This window comes from Oryctolagus cuniculus, chromosome 16 (assembly GCF_051225735.1).
Source record: "Oryctolagus cuniculus isolate XC-2025 breed Fujian yellow rabbit chromosome 16, ASM5122573v1, whole genome shotgun sequence".
Classification (NCBI taxonomy): Eukaryota; Metazoa; Chordata; class Mammalia; order Lagomorpha; family Leporidae; genus Oryctolagus; species Oryctolagus cuniculus.
This window is the reverse complement of record NC_142882.1, coordinates 76,048,984-76,069,952: the sequence shown is the minus strand read 5'-3', so window position 1 is coordinate 76,069,952 and position 20,969 is coordinate 76,048,984.

Here is a 20,969-nt window from a genome sequence, read left to right as displayed (position 1 = left end):
GCACACACTTCTTCCATATTCCTCCTGCCTGTCTCCTGGAGACACTGAGGTTTTCCTGATGCAAGAGCAATGACCATTCAGATCCCTGCCCCGACTTGCTGTCTCCATGGCAACCCCTGTTATGACTCCTGCCAAATAGAAGGTATAATGTTAGCACATTGATCTGTGCATTTAAAAACTGGGGCTGAAGGGTGAGGCAAACCTTCCCAGTTTCCTCAGAGGGACCCCAGCTTAACCCAAAGCCACAAATGTGGTGGGGACAGAACCCTCACTTATTCCAATCGTTGCATAATCAACATAGATAAAGAGGCATAATTCTCTTGAGATATTTTCAAGGTCCTCCTTAGAGTGTGTTTCCCTCACTATTGTGGTTCTAAACTATGGCCACAGCCTCAGGACCAAATTACAGCCTTTGGCGGCCGGTTTCAGTCTGGTGGTTACAGCAATGAATTTGGAGTCAGGAATCCTGGAGTCTCAGCCAACTATTCCCTGGGTAACCACAGGCAAGTTAGCTGCCCTTCTCAGTTTTTCTATCAGTCAAATGGGGCAGTTTTTCCTTCCTTCCATCAACTTCAAAGGCATGTGTTATGACAATTAATTACCACGTGACCACAGCTAACTTGGAACCTTCTGTGCAGTTACAAAGCTATTGTCAGCTTTTTCCTTCCAAGCATGCTTGTTTCATGTTGGGATGACTTTAGGTTTTAGATGTCTGAATGTCACAGCTGTGGGCTCATTCAGGGTGTTTTTCTCTAGGGTGACTGAGCCACATACCCAACTGACTTAGTGCTGGCTGACAGAGCCAGGGGCATCTTCCAGAACATTAGACCAAAAAGCCTGGATTCAGCCCAGGGAAAAACGTTGCTAAATCACACTAGTGGCTTCTGTAGTCCAACTGCCCCAGTTCCCCATAACAGGAGCATCTGATACCACCTGAAAAATGCCCTAAAGAACATGATTTGGTATGCACAGGTAGACAAGACCCTCTCCTGTCCTTGTCTGACACCAAGATCTCTCTCTGCCATATTTCTATTACTTTCAGTTCTAAAGGAATTCTTTTTCACACTATATTTTGGTGATAATTCAATAGTGGAAAGTTCAATTAGCTCCTTTTGTGCAAGCATTAGCAGATCTGTGGGGGTGGGACCCACCTACAAGTACTGCTTTTAGAGTAACTTTGAGAATGAAATAATCTTAAACTTGAGTTCAAGTAGTTGAGAAAGTGATAGCCACTAATAAAAAAGTACAGATAGCACGTACATCTTTAAAAGTACTAAATTATTCTATTGCTTATTTTTCTCTTTTGTGTTGTTTTTGTGTTTTTGTGACTTCTGAATAAGAATGTAAATGTTGCACAGTTTAGTAGAATATTAGTGTTGTGGACTACTTAGAATATGTGGACTGTTAGAATATGTGGACTGTTAATACATTTGATTCTGTTTTCCAAAATGATTAACTGGCAAGGGAAGCAGGAAAACAAAATAAAGCAAAACAAAAACTTCTTCACACTTATCCTTTCCTGCAAAGAATAACAGAAATGATAATAGTGGAGGTTTTAGCCAATTACATCTCACAACTTTAAATAGGGTGTTCCATCATTAATGCTTAAACAGGTATGTCCTAAAGAAGACTTGGTACAATAAGTGTTGCATATATACTAGCTGTGAGAGATTAATTTGCTTTGAGCCTATGTGGCACAGTGGAAACCTTATTCATCAGTTAGCTGTAGACTTAGTTTCAGGTTCCAATCTTAGTTCTGCCTCTTAGTTCTCTGTGACTTTGGTTAAGTTCCTTCAGTTTTGGGGATCCAGTTTCCTGATTATCACGGATTGAATTGTGTTTCCTTCTGTAACTCCCCGTATCTCAGAATGTGCCTTTATCTGGGAGCAGAGTCTTTGCAGACATAATTAGTTTAGATGAGGTCACAGTGAATAGGGAGGGCCCCTCATCCAACATGACAGGTGTCCCTGATTCCAGTCCCGGCTGCTCCACTCCAGTCCGGCCCCCGCTAATGCACCTGGGAAGGCAGCAGAGGATGGTACAAGTGCTTGGGCCCCTGCCACCTACATGGGAAACCTGAATGGAGCTCCAGGCTCCTGGCTTCAGCCAGCTCCAGCCCTGACCATTGCAGCCATTTAGAAAGTCAATCAGGCTGGTGCTGTGGCTCAATAGGCTAATCCTCCGCCTTGCGGCGCCGGCACACCGGGTTCTAGTCCCGGTCGGGGCGCCGGAAATCTGTCCTGGTTGCCTCTCTTCCAGGCCAGCTCTCTACTATGGCCCGGGAGTGCAGTGGAGGATGGCCCAAGTGCTTGGGCCCTGCACCCCATGGGAGACCAGGAGAAGCACCTGGCTCCTGCCTTCGGATCAGAGGGATGTGCCGGCCGCAGCATGCTGGCTGCGGCGGCCATTGGAGGGTGAACCAACGGCAAAAGGAAGACCTTTCTCTCTGTCTCTCCTGTCTCTCTCTCTCTCACTGTCCACTCTGCCTGTCAAAAAAAAAAAAAAAAAAAAAAAAAAAAAAAGAAAGTCAATCAGTAGATGGAAGATTCTCTGTCTCTTCCTCTCTGTAACTTTTCCTCTAAAAAACAGTGTGACCGCTGTCCTAAGAAGAAGATGGTCTTGTAAAGACAGAGACACACAGCAGCAGCCATGCGGTGGTGAAGGCAGGGAGTGGCGTTCTACAGCTGCAAGGCAAGGATGGCCGCAGACTCCAGCAAGCCACCCCAGGAGGCACTGCAGGACTCCCCGCAGGTTCGAGCAGGAGCACCGCCCTGCTGACCCCTTGTTTCCAGACTTTGGGTCTCAGACTCTCCGGCTCCACGTGGGCTGGCCGTGGGTCCCTGCTGTTTTGAGTGAGTGTGCTGGACTGTTCTGGAAGCCTCGTCCAGAAATACATTTTTATTTTCCTCCATCAGGGGTCAACAAACTTGTCCCGTAAAGGACCAGTTAGTAAATATTTTAAGCTTTGCGGGTCAAGCAGTCCTTCTTACAACTACTCTGCCCATCGAAAGCAGCCACAGATGATAGGTGAAGAAATGAATGTGGCTGTGCGCCATTAAACTTGAGGTATGGACACAGAAATCTGAATTTCATAGAATTTTCCTATATCACAAAATATTATTAAAAATGTTTTTCCCCACCATTTAAAAATATACAAACCATTTTTAGCTCCCAGGCCATCAAAGCAGGCAGAGGGCTGAATTTGGTCTGCAGGCTGCAATTTGTTACAAGTTGTTGACCCAAGTTTGACCCACTTGGTATAAAACAATACTCAGCCTTTTATTGCAGACACGTGAGCTAAACGGCCTGACTGCAGGTGATAACTATACGCATGGAGCCATATCTTTCCAAAATAAAAATATATTTTATAAAACCAGCTAATAATCACATTTCAAGATGCTAATAGAGTAGCAATTTAAAAAAAATATTCTTGGGGCCAGTGCTGTGGCATTGTGGGTAAAGCAGCTTCCTGAAGTGCCAGCATCCCATATGGACACCAGTTTGAGTCCTGGCTGCTTCACTTCTGATCCAGATCTCTGCGATGGCCTGGAAAAGAAGTACAGCATGGCTCAAGTCCTTGGGCCCCTGCATCCATGTGGGAGACCCCAGAAGAAGTTCCTGACTCCTGGCTTTGGATCAGCACAGCTCCGGCCATTGCAGCCAACTGATGAGTGAACCAGCAGATAGACTTCTCTCTCTGCCTGTCCTTCTCTCTCTGTGTAACTCAGACTTTTAAATAAATATAAATATATCTTTAAAAAGAAAAAATTATTCTTATTTATTTGAAAGATAGAGTTACAGAGAAACGTAGAGACAGAGGGAGAGGGAGAGGGAGAGAGAAAGAGAGAGAGAGAGAAAGAGAGAGAGAAAGAGTCTTCCATCCACTGGCTCACTCCCCAATTGGCCGCAACGGCCGGAACTGCGCTGATCTGAAGCCAGGAGCCAGGAGCTTCTCCAGGTCTCCCACACAAGTGCACGGGCCCAAGGACTTGGGCCATCTTCTACTGCTTTCTCAGGCCATAGCAGAGAGCTGGATCGGAAATGGAGCAGCAAGGACTCGAACTGGTGCCATATGGGATGCCGCCACTGCAGGCAGCAGCTTTACACACTACACTACAGTGCTGGCCCAAGGAGTGGCAATTTTTTTATAACTCCATTTTATTAATTTAGCTCTTTGCTTTAGCATTCAAAGTTATTTTAATGGCACAAATGTTAATATGAAACTGATCACCATTTATTGAGCCCTTACTGGGTACCAGGCACACCACTGAATGCTGCACACAGTCACTGCATTAATTCTCCAGGAACTCCGCAAGTTACACATCCTTGTTACATGTCACAGATGAGTTGTAGCGAGGCTAAGTGATGTGGCTGAGGCCACGCTACTGCAAGCCAGGAGTAACTCAGGTGATTCTGACTGTGAGGTTTATCATTTAAATCACTTTACATACTGTTGTCAATGTTTTACCATAGCTAATTTTAAATTCCCAACATCAAGGACCCATGGTTGATAATAAAATCTATAAGTTTATTATCAATAGTTAATTAACTAATGAGAATTCATGCTAAAAACAAATAATGAGAGAAAAATGTCCTTTATTCTAACTCATTAAATTAGATAAAATATAACATCCAGCTTCTTTCTCAAATACTGGAAGTACGTGAACAGCCTTGGCCTTAAACCACTTAGCCCTGGGGGAAAACCTAGAGTGCAATGTCAAACTAGATACTGTTTTATGATATACTCTTCTCACCATCCAGGGAATAAGAGGATGGGACAAACCCTGGCCTGTTGGTAGCATGTGATTAAGTTCCTTATTCAAATATATTGACAGATGGCAGAAAAGAGAAGAAAGGACCTAGGTGCCAGGGAGATGCAGGACAGTGTAATCAGATACAAAGCCATCTGGAAGCTGTCCCGAGTGACCCAGTGTTTGCGCCTAAGTTAAACCTCTTGTAGGAGTGGGCGTTGCGGCACAACAGGGTCAGCTGCCACTCGGAACGCCCACCTCCCACACTGGAGCACTCGTTCTACCACTGGTTGCTCTGCTTCTGACCCAGCTCCCTGCTAATGCACCTGGGAAAGCAGCAGAACTTGGCCTAAGTGCTTGGGCCCCTGCCACTCATGTAGGAGACCCAGATGGAGCTCCAGGCCTCTGGCTTCAGTCTGGTCCAGACACACTTGTTTGGCCACCTGGGGAGTGAAAATCTCTCTTCCTCTTCCCATCACCCCTCACCAGAACTTCACCTTTAAAGTAAAGGTAAATAAACATTAAAAGTACCCTTGTTTGTTTTTTTTTTTTTTTAAATCATCACCTGATAGATCACAGATTGAATTTCTAACCTGAATCATTTCTTTCAGCAAACACAGAGAAGCGAATTTGAGGAAATGATACACTTAGTCTATATAAAGTTTAAGTCAAAGAAATCGTTAAAACGGTAGAAGAGGATGTGAGGGCTTTCCCTGCAAGGATGCCCTGAGGCTGGCACAGAGAGCACACAATACGCCTAACAGAAGATGTCCAGGGAGTGCAAGCCTAGCAGTCTGCTCTGTGTTACTTTCCAATAAACGTCAACCGGGTAAAGAGTGTTTCTATCTTGAGACTAGGGAGGGAGGAAGTGCAGTAGCTTGCCACATGGGAATCCCTCCTCCTTGTTGATTCCAGGAAAACGTCAAATCCGTACAACCGCTCCGAGATGAGACGCTTGGTCTTCACTCTTACGTTGATTAAGCTGTGCATGCTGCATTTTTGGCATGATGAGCTGTATTCATGGTGTTGACTCAGGAAAAAGCAGGCGCCACAGAGTTCAATGAATACAATATTCCCACCTATTTTGCAGTTAGACAAAGTAAGATAGCTCAAATAAACAACCTGCTTCAAAACAAGTTACATTTGGAAGTCAGCAATAAAATTAAAGTCCAGCTACAGTGCCTTTTATGAGATAGTTGAACTATGGAGTTTAATCTTGGTTCCATCGTTTCAACCATGGCTAGGTAGAAACAGTGACTGCTTCCAAAGCTACAGAACAATTACAGAATGCTTACTACGTTTTATCAGAAACTAGTTTTCAACCATTCGATGTGGTTTAGCTCACTTTTATTGAGAAGTTTACTAGTTCTGGGGGTGAAAATGCTGACGAAAGGCTCCCCCACTCATGAGGACTTTAGATTCTCATGAAAGGAAAAGAAAAAAAACAAACAGAACCCTCGAAGAGGATAATTTTACTTAAATGAGCATAAAGAGTAAGATGAAGACATCGAGTACAATGGAGAGCTGGAGGAGAGGCACTGAGCCCAAGCCGGGAGTCCCAGAGAGGCTCCGAGAGAGCACCGTGCCTAGCGTGAGTCCTGGTGGCTGACGGAGCACTCAGCCCCTGGGGACGGGAGGAAAGGCCATCCTAGCTGGGACTCTGCCGTGTGTGCCTGGGGAGGGCGCTTCTCAGAGAGCAGAGCCACTAACCTGAAAATGCCAATTCATGGCCATTCCTACATGGAAAAGATTAGGTGTCTGGAAAATATTACTAAAAGCTTTAAATTTGTAATATACTCTGTAACTGGGAAACATCTATTGCTATTATATGATGGCCATATCAGGAGAGAAAATCTGGTCCCAGAAATATCTTTTATAAAAATAGACTTAATTTTAGAAAACCAAAATATTCCCTTTGTCTCACGGCTGGTCCATGCCTGCTCTCAGACCTTGCTCTGACTCTAGGCAAACAGAACCTCAATGGCCCCTCAAGTAGAAGTCCCTGAAAATTACTCACTACACATCCTGCACCCCCAGTGTTTCTTCCCAGGCCTTCCAGGTGGCACTCTGTGTTCCTATTCCAGTGCCACTTCGTACAGGGAAAGAACACAGTGGGTGGCGGCCACCCTGCCCCATGTCACTCACTGCTGGGCACCACCCTGCAGAAGGCTGCAGCAGCCGCTCCCAAGTTCCAGCATCACCATCAGTGCAGACCCACGTGGGACGCACTGTGGGGAGGGGAAGCCCTGGGGGTGGACATTCAGGAGGGAAGGCAGGACCGCCAGCTTCTTCCCCTCTGACTTTCTCCTCTGCTTCCTCAGGCTTTGGTTATCAGTCCGGTCCTCTCCAGGACTGTGACCCGGGCCCTAGAAAGGTGTGGCATCACTGGTGCTCCAACTGAAACAGGTCATAGCATCCAAAAACGCAGAGTGCAAGAGAACAAAGACAACACCGGAAAGGCCACCTCTAGTCAAGTACCAGCTGACACGGCTCACAAAGCCCTGGCTTCTCACCATCCCAAGTCAGATTCTTAGGATAAACTCTACTCCACACAGGACTAGGACTTCATGGGCACTGTACACATGCTTTTTTCCTGGCCTCCATCCTTCTCCCTTCAAGGTACAATTTCCTTCTTTTAAAAAGTTTTTATTTATTTTCACTTTATTTGAAAGGCAGAACAGAGAAAAAGAGACAGAGATCTCCCATCTGAGGGTTCATTCTCCAAATGCCCACAATAGCCAGGACTGGGCCAGACCAAAGCCAAGAGCCCAAAACCCAATCCAGATCTCCCATGTGGATGGCAGGGATCCATCACCTGCTGCCTCCTGGGCACAGCAAGTGAGCAGGAAGCTGGATCAGAAGCAGAGGAACTGGGACTCAATCAGGTACTCTACTACAGAACGCGATGTCCTGAGTGATCATTAACAACTGCACCAAATGCCCACCCCACGTTTTCTTCTTTAGGACGCAGCACCTGCTCAGAAGGGCCCTTCCTGGCCAATACCAGGAAAACATTGCCCAGCAGAGTTAGAGGACAGGGGCTGAACAGAGCCTGCGTCACACTGCCTGGGTTTGAACACCAGCTCCGTCACTTCCAAGCTGTCTGACCTTAAGGAAATCCGTTAGACTCTCTTTGTTTCCTCATCTGCAAAATGTGGATAACAGTACTTAGACGAGAAGATGCACATGCATATTTTTCACACATAGCATATGATTTTAATTACATAACCTGCCTTCCATATAGGGCTCTAAAATTTATGATCATTTTTTATACAGAATGCATGACTTTCAGTGACCTGTGGTGACTAGAACAATAAGTAGTGTCACCCTTCAGGTGAGCTACAGGGAGCACTGTGACCCGTCAGTACGTAGTGCACTAGCCACAGCCCTGCCCCCAGACCCTTGCTGTCCCCTCTGCCTGGGCAGCTCCAGCTCCCCGCTCACCCCTCGCACGCTGAGGCAGTCACGACCAGGACACGTGGTTCCTCTCTCCTTCCTGCACGTCCCAGCTCTTTGTAGTTACCTAGGGTCATGAACTCAGCTCAGAAGAAAAGCTCTACACCTACTTTGCTTTTGGCATAGTACACAGCAGCCACGCGTGGACATGGGGATCCAGGGGGGCACCCAAGGAACATGGCTGCCCTGGAGAACAGACTTTGTGTAACCAAGAAACAAACTTAAGTACCAGCTACCATGATCTGGTGGCTGCTTGTCATCACAGCATAAGCCTAGCCCATCCTGAAAAATGTATGCAACTTAGCTCCACCCCTGCCCACACTGCCTTCCCCACCCTTGACTTCCACCTGCCGGTACACTTCTATCTGTGCAACAAGAGACACTAGAATTTCAGAAATATCTTCTTTCTCTGAAGAAAAATGTCTTTTTGCACCCAGTATGGGGCAGACTACAGGGAATCAAGAGGAGTAATGAATTCATAAAACTGCTCTTAAATATTCCAGTATGACCATGGACCTGAGGTTCTTCCATTCCCTGGCCAGTCACTTCTGCTGCCACATCTATGTTCTGAAACTTCTCAAATTAGTGGAGTCAGGTCCCAGTGGACCCATCATAAACTGGACATATTATATGATGAAAATGCATTTTATACACCTAATCCACTGAACATCTGGCTTAGCAACACAGCACATCGTGGAGAATGTGTTACCCTTGTGACCACAGGGGCTGACAGGGAGCCGTGGCTTGCCGCAAGTGGCTATCTACCTACATGTCGTGAGTCTGGGGAAAGGTCAAAAATTCAAAACCAGTGCAGTTTCTACTGGATGCCTATCAACTTTTTAGCTATTGTAAGTGGAACCACTTTGAGCTGGGCACGCTCTGTGCAGAGAAATGGACTTGTACTGAAACGCAGTCAGGGAAACTCAGAATAAAAGTGTCTTTAGTTCCAATACTTCTTACAGCTCAGTCTCCTGAGCAGTTTTGGATGGAAGCCAGCACTAGCTGATACCTTGAGCAGGTATTTGCACTTCAGCCCTCTAGCAGACATCTGCCATTTCATGGTCACTCAGTATCCCAGTCTCCCCATGGGGATGACTTAAGAGCGTGTGTTCTCGTGGGAGAGTGCTAAGTGCTACTTCTCATTGCTGTTTCCCACTTCAGAACTAGCAAGCCTTCTTCCTCCAGTTGCTCCCACCTACACCCAAGGAGGCAGGCAGTCAAACACCACTCATGGGAGTGTAAATCCTCAGCAAGCAATAAAAAGGAACAGGGCACAGGCAGAGGTCAAGCCCAAGGTGGCGGCAACCAAAGTCAAGAAGCAGTCAGCCCTAAGCGGCATCCAGGGTCATCCATGGTCCTGATGCGGGAGATAACCTCGCTCCTGTCACTTTCTCAGCTTCCTCCTGAGGTATGTGCCTCCTGATGTATTCTCCTTTTGCTGAAGACATTTAGGGATGGTCTCTCTTGCAGGTAATCAACAACTTGCATCCGGGCTGCTACGTACAGCAATGTAGGTGGTAAAACCCAGCAAAAGAAACTGTGGGGGACTGAAATCTAGCCTGTGCACCATCTGTAAAACTCACAAGGCCACAGTTTCCTGGAGGAAGGCTCCTAGGGTGGCATTTCCAATGCACACAGAGGCACTGTATAAGCTGGCAATGGCCTTGCCCCTGACCAATACATCTCTATTTTCCTGTTGTGAAACAGAGGGCTAGAGATTAAGTCATGGACATGTAAACAATGATTACAGTAATGCAATGACAATGCATTGAGCTATTCTGCTGCCTTTCTCTTTACCTGAGGAGTGAATGATTCAACCACCTATTGACTCCTGCAAGCTATGTTCTTGCCACAGTCCATCTTCTTATGATAGAGCCCACCACAGTCTCAGGTGCCTAAAAGTTGCCTGTGATTTTTAAAGGAGTTGGAAATTAAATGTAAAAGATTCTTATTACCATCTAGTACTTGGTGCTATGCTGCAGTTTTGATAGTTCAGCCTTTCCATTCATCAACACTGGCAGAACAATGAAAAGACTTTTAATTTCCTACAACTACATTTTCCTCCATTTTATAGATATCATGGAAGGGTAAAGACAGAAAATTATACTGCCCAATACTCTATTCCAATTGCTGCAATTTCCCCATAATTGTTTCACATTTCCCACTTGTCTTTTTCTCCCAATTTAGCTCACAAGTCTATCCAGAGGTTCCGTGGGCTAGTGTATGTACCCCACGCCCCATGCCTAGCACGGGAACGCCGTCGACTGTGGAAAATGAAATTAGAAGAGTCACACTCCTTCCATTAGGAATCTAACCCTGGGGCTTCCTTTCCCTTGCAACGTTTCCCTTTTGCCATATTAAATTCTTCAGTCTTCTTTTCATGTTACTATAAGATGCTGATCAAAATCTTTTGTTCCTACTTCGCTTCCCTATAAAAGAAAACTAGATTTGTTTTCAGGCTTTAATCCTGCTAAGATAAAGCGAATCAGCTCTGTTTTCATTACTGTCTGGTCAGTTCCATCAATCACTGAAGGGAATCACTAAAAGCAATCAGCCAACAAGGTCAACAGCACTCAGCAGAGGGTACTTTAGCGGATCGAAATGAACGCTGGGGAAGGGATGACAGTGCTTCACAGCCCTAAGAGGGCCAGGATGGCTTCTTAGGAAGTCGTCCCTAAACGGGAGAAGATAAGCCAGAAAGGGAAGTATCTTTATTGCGTAACAGGTCTCCCGATACCACGCTTGTTAATGTAACGAAGAGTTAAACGGTTCACTTGGGGGTTAGGGCTCTCTATTCTGGGCACTGTGGCTCAGGTTTTAGACTTCGAGACAAAAAGCCTCAACTCTCAGACCCTGTTCCTCCCCAGTAGTTGGCGTTGTCACATCCAATAAAGAACCGTGGAGACGTCCATGGTCAGGCATAGCGATCAGCTGGAGCTCACTGGTTGCAAGTGACACAAACTAACTCTGGGTGACTTACAGAGAAAGGGAATTTATAGGAAGGAATTGAGGAAATTATCATTTTATAGTGAGGTTGAAGAGCCAGATTTGAAAATAATAGGATCCAGGCCGGCGCCGGGCTCACTAGGCTAATCCTCCACCTGCGGCGCCAGCACCCCGGGTTCTAGTCCCGGTCGGGGCACCGGATTCTGTCCCGGTTGCTCCTCTTTCAATCCAGCTTTCTGCTGTGGCCCGGGAGTGCAGTGGAGGATGGCCCAGGTCCTTGGGCCCTGCACCCATATGGGAGACCAGGAGGAAGCACCTGTCTCCTGGCTTCGGATCAGCGCAGGGCGCTGGCCGTAGTGGCCATTTAGGGGGTGAACCAATGGAAAAGGAAGACCTCTCTCTCTCTCTCTCTCTGTCTAACTCTGCCTGTCAAAAAAAAAAAAAAAAAAAAAAAGAAGAATAGGATCCAAGACGCTCTGCTGGGGAGAAGGTCTCAGGAGCAGGCACTATGATCTGAATAAATTCTGACAGTCTTTCCCATCTTTGTATCCCTCAGCCTGAGACATGCAGTTCAACTGGCCCAGGGTGGGAGGTGTACCTTCACCCTGTGATTGGGGCTGGACGGAGACCTTTAGTTTTGGCTTCACCAAGACTGCAGAGAGATGCAAGGGATGGGGCACGGAATGGGGAAGAGGAAGTGGAATGCTCGTTCCCCATAAGGAAACCAACAAAGGCATGTATCCCAGTTGGCCCGGATGAAACCAACGTCCATCCTTAAAGACCAGGAGCCAACTAATTAACTTGCATTAGCAACCATTGCGTAAAACACATGAAGATTTTTCCTAGGTAAGCTAACCAACTCGTTTCAGTAAATGATCCAGGGCCAATGCATAGTAGCTACCCAATGAGCATTTGCTGAATGAGTAACTTTCTTCTGCAATAGTATTTGTTCTTGTCTTTTCATTAATGCCATTTATATTTCCTAACTTCTAGCAAATACTCTATATTCAAGAGGAATGAAGCATTCTCTCGAGGATAAAGCTTGATGCAGTGAGAACAGCACTAGATTAGAATCTTCCCTTGCCTCTGCCCAATGTGACCTTGGGGATGGGCTACACTGCTCTGGGTTTGTTTCTTCATCTGTAAAATGAAGTGGTAGAGGCAGATGCTCTTTAAGAATCTGTCCAATTCGGTAAGCCTAACATCATGGTCACAAATACATAGATGACAGAGACTCAGCAAACTTAGAAAAAATGTTTATAATTTTCACAGTATGAAGTGGCTCTACCCTGAATCTGGACAGAAAGTAAAACCTAACTTACTTGGTAGTATTTAGGAGAAATTGCCAATATTGTGGAAAATCTAGATCACTGTTATCAAACTTTAAAAGAAAGGCAGCAGAATCAATTTTTCAAATGAAATCTTACATTGAATCCCAATGTCTAAAACAAATAAAGGTCAAACACTGTGATTGAAACGAAGGAGGGGTGCCTGGAGCCCCATCCCCTCACCTTCTCCCTCAGGTTCCTGGCAAAATTGTTGACATCACTCATCTAATTCCTCACTGACTACTAGATTTTTCTGTAACTTGAAATAGTTTTAAAATGAAGTTACCAATTTTATTCACACAAAAATTAAAGAAGAGCTTTCTGTGGAAAAGTATCTATGTTCTCGTTCAAAGTCAAATGACTTGGAGACAATTTTAATTTGAAAAACAAAATAAAATCAAATAGTAACTAATCTCTTACATCATTGACTAGAAATGTGTAGACTAAGATAACTGTACCAAACAACGAAAACGTAACTTCCAAAATGTTTTACTAGCCTTATTTAACAAGTGAAATGATACAATATGAAGAAACATCTCCAACATACAAATAATAGCCTTTAAATTTTGCTTATAATGTGGCAAGTTTTAGCAAGTCATTTTTCTTTTGCATACCTTTTTCCTATAGTCCTACTTCAGAGAAATGATGCATAGGTCTCCAACACCAAGTAATTTACTGTATGTCCCTTTTAAAATCACCAAATGGCAAATTACTGAAAAATATTAAATGACATAAACAGATTGCCATCTCTTTGGTTAATGACAGTGACTTTCTTAGCAGAGAGAAATAACTGCTCTTATAAAATCAGTGTTCTGTCCATTCCTTCTTGGACATATCATCCAAATAATTCAGAAACATCTTGTTAATTTGGATCATGAATTTCTATACATCTAATACTAACCATGAGTATTAGCTTTGAATAACTCAAAAATCCCTGCTTATGTCATCTTTATTTATTATGAACATGGATGTAGACAAAAGCACACCATTTTACCTTAAGTAAGGGATTAATCTTGGAAGTCAAAGTAAGGGCTGGTCCATGTGATTAATTTGCAGAGCTGTTACTGAGGTTTAAGGATGCCTATTTTGACCAAAGCAAAAATTGATGGAGATTTTTCTGAGAAACACTTCACCACTGGCAGCAACACAAAAGTGTGTTTCAGCCATTAGTGATCCCACTGACCTTTTTGGCAGGATGTAAGATTTGAAGTACCCTGGTACAACCAATCAGATAAGAAATGGCTTACATGAATTTGTGCCTCACAAGCAAGAAGACAGCAAAGGCCACCTCTCATTGCATGAAAGGTCTCCACTGCTTGCTGGCGTGAATTGCGTCTGCTCATCTCCTGATCTCTTGAACAACGGTTTCAAGATCCACTTCATGGGGCCAGCATTGTGGCGTAGCAGGTTAAGCTGCCACCTGCAATGCCTGTATCCCATACAGAAGCCGGTCAGAGTCCTGGCTGCTCCGCTTCAGATCCAGCTCCCTAATGTGCCTGGGAAAGCAGCAGCAGATGACCCAAATGCTTGGGCCCGTGGCACCCACGTGGGAGACCCGGATGGACTTCCTGACTCCTGGCTTCAGCCTGGTCCAGCCCCGGCTGTTGCAGCCATTTGGGGAGTGAACCAGTGGATGATCTCTAACTCTGCTTCTTAAACACATAAAGCTGAAAGGAAGAAAAGAAAAAAAGGAAAGAAAAGAAGAAAAGATCCACGTCATGGCAAATATTTAAGACACACCTAGTACAGCCTAAGGATGCAGCAGATGCTATTGATGTCCGGCCCTATTCCTGCAACATTTACCATTTGCAGACAGGATAGCTCCACGTCACACTGCAGCCAACGGTGATTCTGCCTGAGCACTTTCTCTGGTACCAGCACGTACCCAGCTAGCAAATGGGCCATACCTCAGAAGTTACTGGGCAGTTTCCCTCTCAGAATAACGCCCACCCAGTGACCGAGTGAAGCTGGTGGACACCCTGGCTCCCCAACCCCCTACATGGCACCACTCCGAATTACCCTGCAAACAGCCGTCCGGAGTCCCGGGTGGAATGAAGTTCTCACAGTTACTGATGCAGTCTCTTCATTAGCTGCCTCTTTCCCTCCCTCACATTCCTACCCCTATCATCTCAGTAATAAAGTACTCACACTAATCAAGTCCCTCTACACTAAATCTACTTCTGAGGGAACTCAAGCCAAGGCAAGGGGATATGAAGAGGACTGCAATAGGGTTTCCACCATTAAGAAATCCACAATCTAAGACAGGAGACAACTAGTAAATAGAACAAGCAGGCCCGGGGAAGAGACAACATGGAGTTCTAAATGCCTGTGCACTATTGGTATGTTAGCAAATTCTCCTTCCTGTTTCTAAATGGTACCTCACTGAGGGAAGGAAAAAAAAGAACCTGAAGACTATCTGACCTTGTCACCTGGTCTAAAAGGTCATCCGGCCTTGTTGCCGTGGCCAATACTGCTCTAATACTTCCTGAATATCAGAATGCAGCCACAGGGTAACAGAGTGGGAGCATGAGCTTGTTCCATGTCAGCTATCGAACACAGGAAACCGTGACGCTACAGTGATTCTGCCTGGTAAGTGAACTCCAGCTGTTAGAAAATTATATTCATCCCTGTATCAATCATTTTAACAGTCCACCAACCTCCATGGCAACCATAGAGAGAACAAAACAAATCACTATTATGGCCATTGTTAGAGGTTAGTTAATGGCTTACATGGACATGGTCATTTGCAAAGCAACAGTAATGAACAAAAAACCAAGTAGTGTTGCAGAGCCTCTTTTGGAAGGTAATGTGCTGTGACCAGTAGATACTTAGAGGAGATGACCAGGGAAGACCTGACTTGTGAGGACTGAAATAAGCATCCCAGGGAACAACTGGTACAAAGTCCCGTGCTATGTTCAGACAACTGCATGCAGTTTAATCACTTTGTCAACTGTTTAGGTGACATGTTTTTGACTTACTAAGTGACTAAAAAGGTGACAGTTGAAAGGCAGAAGCCAGATCCCTTTTGGATTTACAAGAGTTTAGATTTTATGCTGCTTTAAGAAGCATTTAAGAAAGCAAAGGGCGACACAATCTACATTTTAGCAATATCTCTGTGCTGGGGCTGGTGTTTGTTGTGGTGGGCAAGATGCCACTTGGAATGCACACATCTCGTACTGCAGTGCTTGGGTTTGAGGCCTGGCTCATCCCCTCAGTCTCTCTCACTGCTGGTGTGCACTCTGGGAGACAGCAGGTAGAAGCTCAAGCACTTGATTCCTGCTACCCATATGGGATACCCGACTGAGTTCTGAGATCCGGGCTTGGGGCTGACCTAACCCCAGCCCTTGCAGGCATTTGAGAAACAAACCATGAAAGCTCTGTCTCTTCTGTCCCTCTCTCTCTCTCTTTCAAATAAATAGTACTAAATATTTTTGAAAAGAAGAATATATTGTAGGGCAGAAAAAGTAAAAGCAGGGAGACCAAATAATCACTACAGCAATGGTGGTTAGACTGACACTAGTAGTAGTAGACGGTGCATATATCAACCTAAGATGAATTATTTTTTTAATTTATTTGACAGGTAGAGTTATAGACAGTGAGAGAGACAGAGAGAAAGCTCTTCCTTCCGTTGGTTCACTCCCCAAATGGCCGCCACAGCTGGCGCTGCACCAATCCGAAGCCAGGAGCCAGGTGCTTCCTCCTGGTCTCCCATGCAGGTGCAGGGCCCAAGCACTTGGGCCATCCTCCACTGCCCTCCCGGGCCACAGCAGAGAGCCGGACTGGAAGAGGAGCAACTGGGACTAGAACCCGGCGCCCATATGAGATGCCGGCACCGCAGGCAGAAGATTAACCAAGTGAGCCATGGTGCCGGCCACCTAAGATGAATTATTGAAGGAAATCTGTAGGCTTATTTTACAGCAAGCCTTCTCCTAGAGCAGGCTCAATGACATCATCAAAGTTCCCCGTGTTCTTCCATATTTTCTAACCACCCTACCCTCAAAATGGAATGGTTGTTACGCTGTCTGCCAATAGCTGTTGAGACCAGATGCTCTCAAATCTAAATTTAGAAAGGATGGCTTTCTGTGGCTTAACTTTAATCAGGGCCCAGCCCGACCTGTGACTGGACTGGCCTTGAATCTCATGGTCTACATAAAAGGGTACGTGAAGCTAGGAAAATAGGAATTTATTAGGAAAGAGGTGGTGGGGAAGGAACGCTGAGCAGGCAAACAGTACTAGCAACCACATGGAATCTTTTAGGTCGAGTCGGCAGGCTTTCCAATGGATTAGATATTGAGAAAAGAGAAATCAAGAATTGTTCTTCTTGTTTTGGATTCAACAACTGGGTACTAACTGAGAAAGGGAAGGCGAGAGGAAAGACGTGGTTTGCGCAGGATAATTAAGGCTATTTTCAACAAGTTAACTTTAAGATATTCATTAGAGAGGCAATCAAGTTTGTTTGTTTTTAAGATTCATTTATTTGAAAGACACAGAGAGATAGAGACAGAGTCTTCCATCCGCTGATTCACTCCCCAAATAGCCACATTGGCTGGAGTTGAGCCAATCCAAAGCCAGGAGCCAGGAGCTTCTTCCAGGTCTCCCATGCGGGTGCAGGAGCCCAAGGACTTGGGTCATCCTCTGCTGCTTTCCCAGGCGCATTAGCAGGGAGGGAGCTGGACTGGAAGTGGAGCAGCCACAGCATTCAAGTTTTTAGCTGGATATTTGAGTTTGAAATTTCAGGGATAAGCCCAAACAGAAAATAGACTTGAAATCATATTTAAACTATTTTTCCTTAAAGCCAACTGAGATGGGATGAGATTACTAAAGACATAGCATGATAGAGCAAGTTAACTCAGGTCAGAGTCTAGACACAAGCCAAGATTTGTTTATGTATTTTTTATTTGAGAGGCAGAAGGGGAGGTGGGTGTGTGTAGGCAGGAGGGAGGGTAGAGACAGAGAGAGAAAATGCACATTACCCCCTTCTACTAGCTCATTTCCCAAATGCCTGAAATGGCTAGTACTGGTCTAGGCCAAAACTGGGAGCTGAGAACTTCATCAGGTCTCCCATGTGGTGGCAGAGTGCCAGCTACTTGAACCATCACCTGCTGCCTCCCAGTGTCTGTCTGCGCTGTTGGTAAGCTGAACAAAGAACTAGAGCCAGGAATCAAACCCAGGCACTCTACCATGGGAGGCAGGTATCTTAACCACTAAGACAAATGCCTGACCCAACAACAAAACTTGGACTTGGAATACAACAGCAATCATTAAGGTAGCCAGAAAATCCAAGAACATCCCAGCATTTGCATGGGTACCGTGATTGTGGTGCAAGTTACAGTTGTCTGCCAGAAGGGTGGGTTATACTCTCTCTTGACAAGTGTGGGATGAGAAACGGTATATATGGGGGGCGCCGTGACACAGTAGGCTAAGCCTCTGCCTGCAGTGCCAGTTTGTGTCTTGGCTGCTCCTCTTCTGATCTAGCTGTGTATGGCCTGGGAAAGCAGTGGAAGATGGCCCAAGTGCTTGTGCCCCTGCACCCACTTGGGACACCCAAAGAAGCTACTGGCTCCTGGCTTCAGATCGGCCTAGCCCTGGCCATTGCAGTCATTTGGGGAGTGAACGTAGATGGAAGACCTTTCTGTCTGCCTCTAATTCTGTCTCTCAAATAAGATTAAAAAAAAAAATGACAAATTGTTTTCAAAATTCAGTGCAGACTGTGACATGTCATACAAAATAAGGTGTTAGTATTTCACACAAACTTCTAAAAGGCTATGCTAGTCCTCTAAACATTTACTGGGAATACAGCATCCATAGCAATTCTAAGCCAAGACCTAATGAAAAATGCTGATTGTTACATGTAAAGTATTTCAAGTATAAATGAATTATGGAAAATGATTACTTAATATTTATGAAAAAAAGTCATCCAAAAAACAAATACTACAGAAACTTTTTTTTTTTTTTTTTTGGACAGGCAGAGTGGACAGTGAGAGAGAGAGAGAAAGGTCTTCCTTTATCGTTGGTTCACTCTCCAATGGCCGCTGCAGCCGGCATACCATGCTGATCCGAAGCCAGGAGCCAGGTAGCTCCCATACGGGTGCAGGACCCAAGGACCTGGGCCATCCTCCACTGCACTCCCGGGCCACAGCAGAAAGCTAGACTGGAAGAGGGGCAACCGGGACAGAATCCAGTGCCCCAACTGGGACTAGAACCCGGTGTGCCGGTGCTACAGGCGGTGGATTAGCCTATTGAGCCATGGCGCCAGCCGGAAACATTTTTATCAATAAAAACTACTGTGGAATAAATTTTCGGTAAATTTCATTTCTCCATCTATCCACTCAATTAAAATTCAAGGAGCACTTAATGTGGAAGAGACTTTAATAGGTGATACTGAGAGAGAAATCCAAGTTGTATAGAACAGAGGTTTTTTTCCTTTTCCCATCACTTCCTAGCTGGGTGACTGTAGGCAAATTACTCAGTCTCTTGGTACTTCACTTTGTGAAATATGACAACATGTCCTCTATCAAGTTATGAAGATTAAATTAAGGCACATAAAGAGCTTAGAACGACGTCAGGAACACAGTACTTAGTTATTAAGGGGCGATAAAGAAACTTAGTAGTGGTAGAATAGCTCAGCAAGGAAAGAAACAAGAACTTCTTGATTACCACTGTGTGGATCATTACTGGGAGTTATCTTCAGCTCTGCAGGTATTCTATTTCTACAGAACAGGAAAACCGTTTTGAAACTTGCTTGGGGCCGGTGCTGTGACGTAGTAGGTTAATCCTCTGCCTGCAGTACCGGCATCCCATATGGGCGCCGGTTCAAGACCCGGCTGCTCCACTTCCAATCCAGCTCTCTGCTATGGCCTGGGAAGGCAGCAGCAGATGACCCTGCACCGTATGAGAGACCTGGAAGAAGCTCTTGGCTCCTGATCCACCCAGCTCCAGCTGTTGCAGTCAACTGGGGAGTGAACCAGTGGATGGAAGGCCTCTGTCTCTCCTCTCTGTGTATAACTCTTTCAAATAAATAAAACTTTAAAAAAAAAGTTTACAAAGACTCCTTCTGCCTACTTCACAAGGTCGTTGCCAAGATCAAAAGTTAAATTTATAAACTGTAATATCTCATAATTTTTTCAGATGCCTACCTCTACTACACTTCATCATCCTGATGCCAAGAACCAGTTTTCAGGTACCCAATCCAAACTACAGATAATTCATTGAATCCAATGCTCAATTACTAGGAGGTTTCAAAACTGTACTGTACAAGTTAAACTTAGGTCACATAAAACAGACATCACTCTTGGTACTGATCTGATACTGTTAAGGTGAGTACCTCCGAACAGAATCTTGAAAAAATATACATCAAAATATTTCTTAGAATATTATAAGATTAACATGGTTGCCTGTGCTTCACTAAACAGCAATAGTGCATTTGATCTTCTAGTAGTTCTGTCAGGGGAAGCAAGCCAAGTTTATGCGTGTCTTAGGAGAGAAAACATGTTGGTATTCAAAATCATCTTGAGACATAATTTGTATTTCAGGTCACTCCAATTTTGGTGTCTACATTGCATTATGTTACACATATATTTGAAATTACTCAACAGTACAGATGAGTCTACTTTGTAATGAGCAATAAATTTAACTCTGAAAATATTCCTAATAAAAATTCTGCATGAGCTTCCTTCTGTCATAGCAGAATGAATCCTCTGCATACAGAATAAAATCTCACACTCTCAAAAGTAGACAACAGTGATCACTTTGCAGAAACTTAATTGTACTACTTAAATTCGCTAGTAGGGGCCGGTGCTGTGGCATAGCAGGTAAAGCTGCCGCCTACATTGCTGGTATCCCATGTGGGTGCCAGTTAAGAGTCCCAGCTGCTCCTCTTCCAATCCAACTCCCTGCTAATGTGCCCGGGAAAGCAACAGCGATGGCCCGAGTGCTTGGGCCCCTGCACCCATGTGGAAGCTCCTGGCTGCTGGCTTCAGATCAACCTGGCTTCCAGCCATTGTGGCCATTTGGGGAGTGAACCAGCAGACAGAAGATCTCTATTTCTCCCTCTAACTCTGCCTTTCAACTCAAACAAAAAAAAAACAAAAAAACAACAACCCTGTTATGTAGTACCTGAGAATATGTACATGTCATGTTGATAAAGTATCTGGAGCCTGCTTACCCGATTTTAACGGGAGATACTGTTCTTAGAACTGTCATCAAACCACACTGGACTTTAAGACTTTAAGTACTAATAATACTCTACCAACCATTAATAATATTATTAATGGCTCAGGAACTGAGTAAATTACAGCAATTTAAAATGATTAATATTTTAAAAACATAGGTTTTGAAGGGTCACCTTATAAATGTCAGTAAATGTTGTGTAAGCTATCAAAATACAAACGAGATTAAGGTTTAATGTGATAGAAAAGAAGTACTTTATGAAACAGGACTAGCATTGATCGATGCAGTTTAAGAAAAATACTGAATTGAGGAACATATG